At 36.3% G+C, this 14,015-nt stretch overlaps 1 non-coding gene across 1 annotated transcript; it reads left to right on the top strand.

Moving 5' to 3' along the window:
• Positions 1–527: 527 nt before the first annotated feature.
• On the top strand, positions 528–634 carry LOC141663430 (small nucleolar RNA R71). The gene has a single exon (XR_012551502.1). It is a non-coding gene; the product is annotated as a small nucleolar RNA R71 (small nucleolar RNA).
• The last annotated feature ends 13,381 nt before the right edge of the window (positions 635–14,015 follow it).

Consider the following 14,015-nt stretch of genomic DNA (forward strand, 5'->3'; position numbering starts at 1 on the left):
CAAATTGTTGCTAAAAACCAGGAGGGTTGAATTGTTTTGCTCCAAACTGCTGATAAGGCTGTTGTACCGCATTCTGATTGTTGCTCCAGCTGAAGTTAAGATGATTTCAGTTGTCAAGATGATAAGTGTTTGGAACTGGTTGCCGCGATCTCTAAAAATTTCTCATAAAATGAGCTGATTCAGTAGATATAGCGCATTGCTCCGTCACATGCGAACCTGCACAAAGCTCACAAACACTCATCCTCTGATGAACTCCATAGTTAACCAGCGAATCGATCTTCATAGACAACGCCTTTAGTTGAGCAGTGATAGCTGTAGCTATATCCACTTCAAGAATTCCTGCTACCTTGCTTTGTGGCAATCTCTGGGTTGGATACTGATATTCATTAGCAGCCATCAGTTTAATTAGATCATAAGCTTCATCATAGCTCTTAGCCCATAAGGCTCCACCTGATGCTGCATCGAGCATGGGTCTAGACTTTGCTCCCAAACCATTATAAAAACAATTGATGATCATCCAATCAGGCATTCCATGATGAAGACACTTCCTAATTATCTCCTTGTAGCGCTCTCAAACTTCACATAGAGATTCTCCCGTTTGCTGCGCAAATTGAGTAATAGCATTTTTTATTGCAGCTGTCTTCGCCATAGGGAAGAATTTAGTGAGAAACTTTTGAGCAAGATCTTCCCAAGTAGCAATCGAACCGGCTGGTAGAGAGTGTAACCAGCTCTTAGCCTTGTCCCTCAGTGAGAATGGGAAAAGCCTCAGCTTTATAGCATCTTCAGAAACATTGTTAAATTTGAAAGTGTCGCAGATCTCGATGAAATCCTTAATGTGCGTATTAGGATCTTCTGTTGGAGAACCCCCAAACCGGACTGAATTCTGTACCATCTGAATTATGCCAGGCTTGATCTTAAAGGTATTAGCTGTGATCGCTGGCCTGACAATGCTAGATTGAATGTCATTGATCTTGGGTTGAGAAAAATCCATCAAGGCTTTCGTTCGTGCTGCTGGATCTCCCATTATAATGAGTACATGAAACAATAAAAAATAAACTGTGAAAGTAAAAGAATCCGAGTCAGTGAACTTTAACGACCACTGATGACAAGCACATAAACTAAAAATTAACACCGAGTCCCCGGTAGCGGCGCCAAAAACTTGTTAGGGCGAAAACACGCTGTTAGATATATTTGAGATGTCATGTCTAAAATATTTCATGTTTAGTTTTCAGATCTTAACTAACAGGAAATATCAGGACTTACTGAAATCATGACTTACTGGAAGACAGAACATGATATCAGGACTTAAGGTCATATCAGAACTTAAGTACATGAGGACTTACAGTTAAGGAAGGAAGCTGATTTGCATTAGAAGATCGAGACTAAAACAAAGGAAGATATGCATGGAAAGAGTTAGAGGACTGAAAGACTTGTAGAAGATATCCGATTGATATATTTTAGGAGACAGAATTATATTCCATATCAATTAGCATATATCTTATAACTGTGTAGTATATAAACACAGCTTAGGGTCACTATATGTGTTATCATTATCGAGAAGATTATACATTGTAACCTAGAAGCTCTTAGTGATATTTGTTCATCACTGAGAGAGAACAGTTCCATTGTAACAGAATTTATTATATTGAATATATCTGTTTACTGTTACTTGTGTTCAAGATTGATTTGATTGTGTAAAACACTGTATTCAACCCCCTTCTACAGTGTTGTGTGACCTAACAAGTGGTATCAGAGCTATTCAGTTAACACACATACAATAAAGATCCAAACAATCATGTCTGAAGAAACTAAACTCCAACCACGCCCACCAAAACTCAAGAAACTCAAAACACCCAAACTCATAGTCGATACGAGACTATTAGGGTTCCCATACTGAGACCTTTTGAGTATCCCATATGGAAAGTAAAGATGGCTATGTTTCTGGAAGCTACAGATCCAGAATACCTTGACAGAATTAATGAAGGACCACATATGCCTACCAAGCTCTCTATTGTAGTTGCTGATCAACCAGCAAAGACCATACCCAAGGAGAAAAGTGAGTATACAGCTGAAGATATCTCATCTATTGCCAAAGATGCAAGGGTAAGGCATTTGCTGTATAGTGCCATTGATAATGTCATGTCAAACAGGGTAATTAATTGCAATAATGCAAAGGAGATATGGGATGCTTTGGAGACAAGATGCCAGGGAACTGATGCAATAAAAAAGAACATGAGGACTATACTCACTCAAGAGTATGAGCACTTTGACTCAAAAGCTGGTGAGTCATTAACTGAATTATATGACAGGTTTGTCAAACTCTTGAATGATCTGTCACTTGTGGACAAAGAATATGATCCTGAAGATTCAAATCTAAAATTCCTTTTAGCTCTTCCTGAAAATTGAGATTTGAAGTCTACTATATAAGAGACAACTATGCTCTTGATGAAACTACTCTTGATGAAATTTATGGTATGCTTAAGACTCATGAGCTTGAGATGGATCAAAGGAGCAAGATACATGGAAGAAAGTCATGGACAGTTGCTCTTAAAGATGAGGAGGAATCCCCTAAAGTGGCTGTCTCTAAGAAAGTCAAAGAAAAGGCTCTCATCATAAAGTCTGATTCGGACTCATCAAGTTCTGATGAGGACGATGATTCAGAAACTGAAAGTTTACCTGAAGTGAATGTTGATGCAGAGATGATGCAGCTGTGTGCTCTTATGGTGAAGGGTATCACAAAGATTGCCTACAGGAAATTCAGAAAGGGCAAGAAGTTTTCCAGGAAAGGTGGAAGTTCTGATAAGAAGGGTTTTAGAAAATCTGAAGGTGAAGGAGGAAAGTCTGACAGAGAAGACAACTCAAATGTTAAATGCTACAATTATGGTGAGAAAGGCCACATATCTCCTGACTGCAAGAAAGGAAAAAGTGACAAAGGCAAGGCACTTGTCACAAAGAAGAAAAGCTGGACAGACACTTCAGATTCTGAAGATGAGGTGAACTATGCCTTGATGGCAAATGCTGATAGCAGCCCTGAGACTGCTGAACTTAAGGTACCTCAAACAACTTATGCCTTTCATACTGATGATATTATTGAGTTGAGATTATATCTTAAAACCATGTTTATTAGTTATAGAGATCAAACTTTAACATGTGAAAGATTAACTTCTGAAAATCTTGCTTTTAAGAAAAGGAATGACTATTTAGAAAAAGAGTTAGTTATGTTCCATCAAACTCAGAAAGATAGAGATGATTTAGAAAGATAGAGATGATGCCTTTTATGTTAGAGATGAAGTGCTAAAAATGAATGAATCTCAAAAAAATGAATTAAAAATGGAAAGAGAGATTATTAGAACTTGGACTAACTCTGGCAGAACAACTCAGAATTTGCTAAGTAGTGGAAACTGGAAAGAGGGCTTATGCTATGGAGATGATAAAAGTGAAAAAGGAACTGAGCAAATTGAGCCAATCATTGTTAAACAAACTGTCAAGCCAAAGGTAAATCCTGTTAAGTTTGTAGCTAAAACTGTAAAGTCTGATTCTGAAAAGATGAAAGAATCTAGGACAGAAGTAAAAGAAAAGTCAACTTCTGACAAATTAAAACAGGATAAACCAACTGAAGTTAACATAGGCTTAATGACAAAGAAGCAGCTTAAGCATAAGCTGAAGAAATCAGAAATGTAAACAAGGTCAAGGAAGCTAGGAAAAATAGGAATGGGAAGGAAGGTGTGAATAAAAGCAACAATTATATGCCTGTTCCTAATGATCCTAGAAAGAAATGTTATAACTGTGGAAACTCTAACCATCTTGCTTCTTTTTGCAGAAAGAATAAGGATATAAACTCTTTACCTCCTAATTCAGGAATTAAGAGTGAGTCTGTTAGGTTTAAGCCACAAAATCCTTATTTTCATTATGGTAGTTTATGGCATTCCATTTATACTCTTAAGGAATATCATAGTTTTTACTATGATTATTATCAAATAAAACCTTCTTTAAAGAAAGTGAGCATTATTCCTTCTAGTATAAGTTCTTATGCAAAGTCTGATAAACAACATGTTAGCATAAACTCTGAAATTAAATCTGCTGCAAATGCTAACAAACTTAATAAGGCAAAAGGATCCAAGCAAGCCTGGGTCCTTAAAACTAACCATTAGTGGTCTTTGTGATTGCAGGGCAACAGGAAAAACATCCTAGTTCTTGACAGTGGATGTTCAGGACATATGACTAGGAATAAAGCGATGCTATCAGACTTTGTGGAGAAAGTTGGCCCAAGAGTTTCTTATGGAGATGGCAATATGGAAAAACTCTGGGATATGGCAAGATCAATCTTGGGAATGTCATCATTGAAACAATAGCTCTTGTCTCAGGACTTAAACACAATCTGCTAAGTGTGAGTCAAATCGTGACAGAGGTTATCATGTGGATTTCTTTGAAGAACACTGTGAAGTTGTAAGCAATTCTACCGGCAAAGTGGTTCTGAAAGGTTACATGCATGGTAACATTTATGAAGCCAGACTTTCAACAAACTCTGATGGTTCTGCAAACTGTCTGTTGAGTAGAGCATCAATTGAAGAAAGCTGGGATTGGCGCAAGAAACTCTCTCATTTAAATTTCAATAACATAAATGAGCTTGTAAAGAAAGATCTTGTGAGAGGACTGCCAAAGTCAGTATTTGCCCCTGATGGCCTTTATGATTCATGTCAAAAGGAAAAACAAAGAAAATCTTCATTTAAGAGCAAAACTGAATCCTCAATTCTTGAGCCTTATCACCTACTACATGTTGATCTATTTGGTCCAGTCAATGTCATGTCTATTGTAAAGAAGAAATATGCTATGGTTATAGTGTATGAGTTCACAAGATACACTTGGGTGTATTTCTTGCACAAGAAGACTGAAACTGCATCTACTCTAACTGATCATGTCAAACAGCTGGATAAATTGGTCAAAGATTCTGTTAAAATCATAAGGAGTGATAATGGCAATGAGTTAAAGAATTCAATCATGGAAGAGTTCTGCAAAGAGCATGGAATTAAAAAGGAATTTTCTGCACCTAGAACTCCACATCAAAATGGAGTTATAGAAAGAAAGAACAAGACTCTCATTGAAGCTGCACGAACTATATGCTTGATGAAGCAAAGTTGCCAACCTACTTTTGGGCTGAAGCTGTGCAGACTGCTTGTTTTACATAGAATGCTACATTGATCAACAAGCATGGAAAAACACCATATGAGATGGTGAAGAAAAAGAAGCCAAATCTGAAGTATTTTCATGTATTTGGAGGCAAGTGTTTTGTTCTTAAGACTCATCCTGAACAGCTGTCAAAATTTGATCTAAAAGCTGATGAAGGAATTTTTGTTGGATATCGACTTTCCATAAAAGCCTTCAGAGTCTACAATTTAAGAACAAGGGTTGTCATGGAATCTATCAATGTATCTTTTGATGATAAGAAGATTACTGGACTTGAAAATTTCAATGATCATGATCAACTGAGATTTGAAAATGAAGATTTAAATTCTGATTCTGCAAGTTCTGATGACTTAAATCCTGATCCTGTAAGTTCTGACGGGTTAAATTCTGATGTCATTAAAACTGTGGTAACAACTCCAAAGGAAATTGCACCTATCCAGGGGGAGCAAGCTGAAGATCCTACCACAACTCAAGACACTCAAGAAATATCAGAACCTGTCACTGGCTCTTCAAGTTCTGATTCATCAAGTTCTGATGAGCCAAATTGTGATAATTCTGAAAACTCTGATTCTTCACATCCTGATGAATCTAACTCAAATTCTGAAGTCTCAGAGAGCATAACTACAGGGGGAGCATCAAAAAATGCTGATGGAGACAACATGGATTATGGGGGAGGATCCAGTTCTAGAGAACAACTTTCATCTGGAAGGAAGTGGACTAAGGCACATACACCTGACTTAATAATTGGAGATCCTGAAGCAGGTGTCAGAACTAGAACTACAACATCAAATGAATGTCTCTATCATTCCTTTCTATCTCAGTCTGAACCAAAGAAAATGGATGAAGCTCTTCAAGATGCTGATTGGGTGCAAGCAATACAGGAAGAGTTAAATGAATTTGAAAGAAATAAAGTCTGGACCTTAGTGCCAAGACCAAAGAACAGATCTATTGTTGGTACTAAATGGGTGTTCAGAAATAAAACTGACAGTGATGGCATAATTACAAGGAATAAAGCAAGGCTGGTTGCTAAAGGTTACTCTCAATATGAGGGTATTGATTATGATGAAACATTTGCACCAGTTGCCAGATTAGAAGCCATAAGAATCTTTTTGGCTTATGCTGCTCACAAAAAGTTCAAAGTCTTTCAAATGGATGTGAAAAATGCTTTTCTCAATGGAGAATTGGAGGAAGAGGTATATGTTGAACAACCTCCAGGCTTTGTAGATCCTAAATTTCCCAATCATGTCTAAAGGCTTGACAAAGCACTTTATGGCCTTAAGTAAGCTCCAAGAGCATGGTATGAGACTTTAGCTCAATTTCTTCCGGAAAGTGGATTTAACAGAGGCACAATTGACAAGACTTTATTCTACCTCAACCATGGAAAGGACTTACTTCTGGTACATATATATGTTGATGATATCATTTTTGGCTCTACGAATACAAAGCTTTGTGCAAGATTTTCAAAGCTAATGCAGTCAAGATATCAAATGAGTATGATGGGAGAGTTGAGTTATTTTTTGGGACTTCAAGTCAAAAAAACTGAAGATGGTACTTTCATCAGTCAATCCAAGTACACCAGAAATCTACTCAAGAAATTTGGAATACAAGACAGTTCTACTGCTTCAACTCCCATGGCCACTGCAACCAAGTTAGATAAAGATACCGGTTCATCAGTAGATATTACTAACTACAGAGGTATGATTGGCTCTTTACTCTATTTAACTGCAAGTAGACCTGATATCATGTATGCTACATGTCTTTGTGCAAGATTTCAGGCTGATCCAAGAGAACCTCATCTAATAGTTGTGAAAAGAATTTTCAAGTACCTCAAGGGTACATCTGATCTAGGATTGTGGTATTCTAGAGAATCAGATTTTAAGCTAATAGGTTACTCAGATGCAGATTTTGCAGGATGCAAAATAGACAGGAAAAGCACTAGTGGAAGCTGCCAATTTCTTGGAGGCAGTTTGGTTTCTTGGTTTAGCAAGAAATAGAAGTCAATTTCCACATCAACTGCAGAAGCAGAATATATTGCTGCAGGAAGCTGTTGTGCACAGATTCTTTGGATGAAGAATCAGTTACTGGACTATGGATTAGAATTTTCTAAAATACCCATCTACTGTGATAATCAAAGTGCTATTGCTATGACAGGTAATCCAGTTCAACACTCAATGACAAAGCACATCAGCATTAGGTACCATTTCATAAGGGAACATGTAAGGAAGGTACAGTGGAAATGCATTTTGTTCCAACAGATCAACAACTAGCAAATATCTTCATAAAGCCACTCTCTGAAGCTACTTTTACAAGTCTGGTAAATGAATTGGAATGGTTTTAGGTTCTTTCTCTAAATTTGCTTAGTTTTTTGTTCTTATGCATTAGACTTTATGACCAGTGTTTACAGATTGTCTTATCTTCATGAAATCTGTGCTTAAATTGTAATATATTAAATGCTGATTGTTATCTGATGTGATTCTATATACACTGATAGTGTTTTGAATGTTCAGTGACTATTCAATCCAATGAGGATACATGTGCGAGATGCTGACCTAGTAGTCTTTAACATACTAGAAATCCCATGTTTGAATTAGTTGTTTATGTGGAAACTCATTAACACAAGCAAATTCTGATTTAGAGCTTAGTCAAATTTACTTTGTGTATCTTATTACTAAGTCACAAACTAGATTCTTGCTTCTCATCTGTCAAATTCTGATGTCAGTAAATCTTAAGGATGAACCACATGCTTGATAAGCCTCACTTATCTGAAGAAAAGAAAAGAAAAGAAAATTGAAGTCAGGTACTCCTTTGAGATCTAGAGTAAATATGTGGAAGGGAAGACCCAAGAGCATTGCTGGTATTAAGTGATATGCATTAGAAAAGCAAATAAATTTTTCTTGGTGACTTTTCACATTCTCGGGTTACTGGAGAAATACTCTGATAATAACATAAATTCTGATAACAGTCGTGACTCACTTACACTGAGAAGCCACTGTCATATTTAATCAGAATATATTTAGATGAGATAAAACAGTCATAATCATTTGGGTTAGTGGTAAACGTGTTTGTCTTGAAAAACTGCATGTGCACAGTAATTATTACTTATTTCCCGTGCCCATTAACTCCTGCTTTAACTATTGACTGTTCGCATATTGCCTAAGTCATTACACATCGGTCTAGGGAGACGCTCTTTAAGTTAACTCTACACTTAATCATTAATCAGTCTCTAGTCCCTTGATATTCCATTGGCTTTATAACCAACATTTCATCTCAGACATATCAACTTCTATTCTCACACAAAATTAATCAATTCTCACCATTTTCCTTCTTCATAAAAATGGTTCTTGTAAACATGTTTATGAATTATGAAAACTTCAATGTCGAGTTCAGTTATGGTGACTGGGAAGACGAATGGCACATCACTGCCATTCCTGAAGAGATCCGGAACTTGGTTCCACAAGAGGTTCGGACAAATCTCCTGTTCTTTGAGATGGACTATCAACTCCATCTTGATCACTTGGAAGAAGAACGGAGAGAGGCTCTTCTTCAGAAAGAACGGATCATCCGTCTTGCAGTGCTATTTGTCAGCAACAGGAGGAACTAATTGATAGCTTTCCTTCCGAGACCAAGGCTGTTGATGTTCACTATCTTAGACTAGGATTATCTTGTAATCTTTTGCATGTAATCTACAAATTTCATATAATGTACTCTTTTGATATTTTAATGAAAATTCTGTTGATTGCAAGATTTAGTCTTTGTTTATCTCGTGTTATATGCTTGTGAATGTTATCATTGCAGCCCGTTAATCTTTACTTCATCTACTTGAACTGTATTTCTTGATGAATGTTTTGATTAAAATTGTGGTTACTAATAATTTGTGATGATTTGACAAATAAATGTTAAATTTGAATTGACATATCCTGAGCTACACTTGAGAAAGTAGAAGCAATTGAGAAAGCTCAAGAGAAGCAAAAGGCCCAAATTTTTGAGGTCTTACAAAATCAAGCTTCTCAGCAAACTCAGTTGAATGAAATTCAAACTTCAGTAGAACTTCTTCTCTCACTCCTACTATCTGATGATGCCAAAAAGGGGGAGAAGATAGTTAAGTCCAAATGCTCAAATGATCAAATACTGAAGAAGAAAGATAGCAATTACTGATGACCAGGGAAACTCTAGCAAGGGTAGAGGTCAAGTTCAAAGTAAAGGGCAGAGCAACAAGGTTTCTTCAAGGAAACTAATTATTGATGCAAGCAAATCTTCTATTCAAAAGAAGACAAGTTCTGAAGCTGCTCAAACTGAAAATCTGATAGCAAGAACTGAAATTCAAAATCTGAGATCAAGTTCTGATGATCAAAGTCTGACAAAGCCTGATGTTCTGATACAAGGTGGAAGTCAAGATTCTCAAAAGTTCATGCAAACTCTGAAGCTCAAGGGGAAGCAGACTACAGTCTACTACAAAGATCCCAAGATTCAGATGCTTGATGAAGAAATTGCTAGAAGATTTTTTCTGAAACATAATCCAGGAATGGATTTGGATAATCTCAAGGAGGAAGAAGCTAGATTTAAAGCTAAAAAGACAAGTCTAAAGCCAAAAGCTTCTGTTGCAAAGAAACCTCCAAGGCCTAAGGAGAAAGGCATTGTGATTAAAAAAAGACAATTTCTGAGGCATCAAAGCCCAAAATAAGATCACAATCTGAGATTGATCCTAAGTCAAAAGGAAAGGAAAAGGTTGATGAACCTACAAAGTTTCAAAAGAGGAAAATTCCTTCAGTTGTGATAGATCCTGTCTATCAAACTACAATTCATGATGATGATACTCTGACTGAAGAAGATGTTCAAACTCTGAAAAGAAAGAAGATTTCTGAAGAATCAAAGACAACCTCTGACAAAGCTCAAGTTGTTCAGAGTGAGAAACAATAAGCTACAGTAGAAGCAACAAGTTCCGATAAAGTCAAGAAATTAACCTCTGACATTTCTTAAGTTGATTTAGACAAGATGGAAATATCTGACAAAAAGAAACTTCTATGGAAAAATGTCAAACCATCAGATCCAAAGAAAAGCCAATTGTTTTATGATTTCATGACTGTATGATTGAATGCCAGAGAAGCAAGAGACAGGGCTGGACTAGGTTCTGATGAAGCACAGAAACACCTAGATAAGGTTATTTCTATTCAAGTGGTACTGGATGTTCATGACAAGCACAATGTTAAGAAAAATCTGATTCTATTTCTTGAAGATGGAAGGACATATCAGATGTCAGAATCTGATGTGCTGAATAAATCATTGAAAGAACTTCAATTCTTTCATTATCTTTTAGAGGTAAAGTCTGATATTACCAGGAGATGGTCAGAATTCATATTGAAGACCATCAGAGATAAAGCAAGAATTTCTAGTTCAAGATTTACAGAATTCATTCCAAGTATTGTTGAAGATGATGGAAGTGAAATTCCTATGAAGAAGAATTCTGCTAAGCTTGAAGTAATACTGAAAGAGAAATGTCTCTGCTACAATGAAGATTCTTCTCATCCTAGGGTAATAAGACTGAATGATGGTATAGAAAGAAACCATATCTCTGCCATAAGGACTACAATCTATCAGATTGGAAGTCAGAATGAAGAGATGAAGCAAGTCAAGATTACACTCTCTCAGGTCCTGAGGATTAAAGAAGAAAAGCTGATATTAAACTTTGTCAAGAATCATTTTGGATTCAGATTGACTCAGTGAGATTGGTAAAAGCTACAAGGACTGTAAGTTGTAGTTAGTTATTCAGTTAAACTCTTAATGCATTTGTACTTAAATGTTTTTGACATCATCAAATCTATTAACTTGTATATTTTGCATAATTTACAAGTTGGGGGAGATTGTTAGATATATTTGAGATGTCATGTCTAAAATGTTTCATGTTTAGTTTTCAGATCTTAACTAACAGGAAATATCAGGACTTACTGAAATCAGGACTTACTGGAACTCAGAACATAATATCAGGACTTAAGGTCATATCAGAACTTAAGTACGGGAGGACTTACAGTTAAGGAAGGAAGCTGATTTGCAGTAGAAGATCGAGACTAAAACAAAGGAAGATATGCATAGAAAGAGTTAGAGGACTGAAAGACTTGTAGAAGATATTTGATTGATATATTTTAGGAGACAGAATTATATTCCATATCAATTAGAATATATCTTGTAACTGTGTAGTATATAAACACAGCTTAGGGTTTACACTATATGTATTATCATTATCGAAAAGATTATACATTGTAACCTAGCAGCTCTTAGTGATATTTGTTCATCACTGAGAGAGAACAGTTCCATTGTAACAGAATTTATTATATTGAATATATCTGTTTACTGTTACTTGTGTTCAAGATTGATTTGATTGTGTAAAATACTGTATTCAACCCCCTACTACAGTGTTGTGTGACCTAACACACGCGCTAAATTACACGCAAGTATACGCGTTCGTAAGTAGTATAAGATATAAACCAGATTCGTTCCCACAGAGACTGGTTTAGGTTAAATTCAATTTATGCACCTATGCAACAATGTATGGTTATCGCTTAATGCTAAGACAAATAGTAAATTGGGTTTGATTAAACTAAGAGATTATACTAAATAGCATTAACTAAGAGAATTGAGGTTGAATTACTTATATGAGACAAACATGGGATCCTAACTTCATTAAATACTTCATTCAATAGCCTTTTTGTTCTTAACCTTAGCATGTAATGGTGATGACACTAATCAGATAACACGAAACTGATAAACGCCAACTTTCGTTGTACGAATACCCTACTACCAAGAATCCACAAAAGAGATAGAAGTTGAATAGAAATCAATAATGTTTAGTCCTTATATGTCTATAAGAATTGAGAACATAACGGTTTAATGCGCAAGTTATCTATCGTAATTACATAGGGCAAGTAAGATGGTTAAAATTACCTACGAATCATGCATAACAATAACACATGAACCTATGCTACCATGGCAAGTTCTAAACCTCTATATTCACAGTCGCTTCAATAGAGATTAACACGCTATCTTATATGTTAGCTACACACATAAGATGAATAAGCACAACCAATACTAGGTTATCATACAATCACCACATACTAAGGTATCGAAACAATATAACTAAAGAAATCCATAAATAAATCCGCTAGAACCCAACGATAACGATTAGTTCATAATCGAACTCATCATCACCATGGGTTCCAATGAAAGCATGATAATAAATAATATAAGAGTACTAGGGTTCAAAGACAAATCGAAAACAAGCATCCAAGTATCAACTATACTAAAGAAAACAAAAGTCTTCTTCTCCGTAGCTGTCTCGTGCTCTAGGTCTTATTATTGTTCTCCCTGGTCTCCTTGTTGTTGAAAATGTCTTATTATTGATATATATAGGCTCCGGGATGACCAGGACTTTAATTCCCTCAAAAATCAAGTAGAAACAGGATTCTGCTGGAACGGACCAGCGTGGCCGCCTCGCATTCCAGCGCGGGCACGCGCTGTGTCTGGATGTCTGGCGCGGCCGCCACGCATTCCAGCGCGGGCGCGCTGTGCTACTGTTCTTTCAGTGCGGATGCCCCGCTTCCCAGTGCGGGCGCGCCGTGCTTCTGGATTTTTGCTCCAATTTCTTCTTTTGCTTGTAAGTTGAGTTCCGCTTATCAGAATTCGACGATCCAATAGTCCATGCGAAGCTCTCGAGATCCTCTATAATTTTGGGACTGGCCTTAACTTCAGATTCTTGACTCTTTTCATCATATATTCAATAAAAGCTCCATTCATCCTCCAACTAATGCCTGAGATGCAAAAAACACAAAAACACATCAAAAATACCAACAACTTGAGTTCAAAACACAAACTTAAGCTTGTAATGAAGCGTTCCAAGTAGATATAAAATCCACTTATCACCCCCCAAACTTGAATCGATGCTTGTCCTCAAGCATAAACAGACTTAAAACTACAAAACAAACCTAATACATGAATGCAACTATGAAGCTCTCGAGATCCTCTACAATTTTGGGAATGTCCTTAACTTCAAATTCTTGACTCTTTTCATCATATATTCAATAAAAGCTCCATTCATCCTCCAACTAATGCCTGAGATGCAAAAAACACAAAAACACATCAAAAATACCAACAACTTGAGTCTTAAACACCAACTTAAGCTTGTAATGAAGCGTTCCAAGTAGATATAAAATCCACTTATCACACCCCTAAACTTGATTCTATGCTTGTCCTCAAGCATAAATAGACTCAAAACTATAAAACAAACCTAATGCATGAATGCAACTACGTGAATGCAACTAAATGATAATGCAATCGATCCCCTCAGGATAACCATAACCAAATGAATAATCCAACGCCTTTACGAATGCAATAACTCAAAACAGAGTTCGAATAAATCCCAAAAACCAACTTACAAACCAGAAATGTGCGATGTGTACGAATGCTCAACATATATACTCTCGATACTAGATCAATAACCATACTTATCTTATCATCAAAACAATCACAAGTTTATAACAGAATAGACGTTAAACGCATAATGACTCTCAACACCTCCATTCTACTAGAGTTATACAAGGATTCATGCTATTATTGAACACATAACAAAGATGCTTATTTGATCGTGCAATGAATGAGGTCCCAAAAGACTTGTACAATAATACCCATGTAGCGAGCGTTAGGTTAGCGATCCCAGACTATAAAAGCCTTAGGTCACTAAGCTCAAAGTCCCCTAGAACTTAATAACTCGAGTATTAAAGAGCTCACCCTTGATCAATTATGCATAACACATATTTTTTTTTCTATTTCTTTTTTTTTCTTCA

This window comes from Apium graveolens, chromosome 5 (genome assembly GCF_009905375.1).
Source record: "Apium graveolens cultivar Ventura chromosome 5, ASM990537v1, whole genome shotgun sequence".
NCBI lineage: Eukaryota > Viridiplantae > Streptophyta > Magnoliopsida > Apiales > Apiaceae > Apium > Apium graveolens.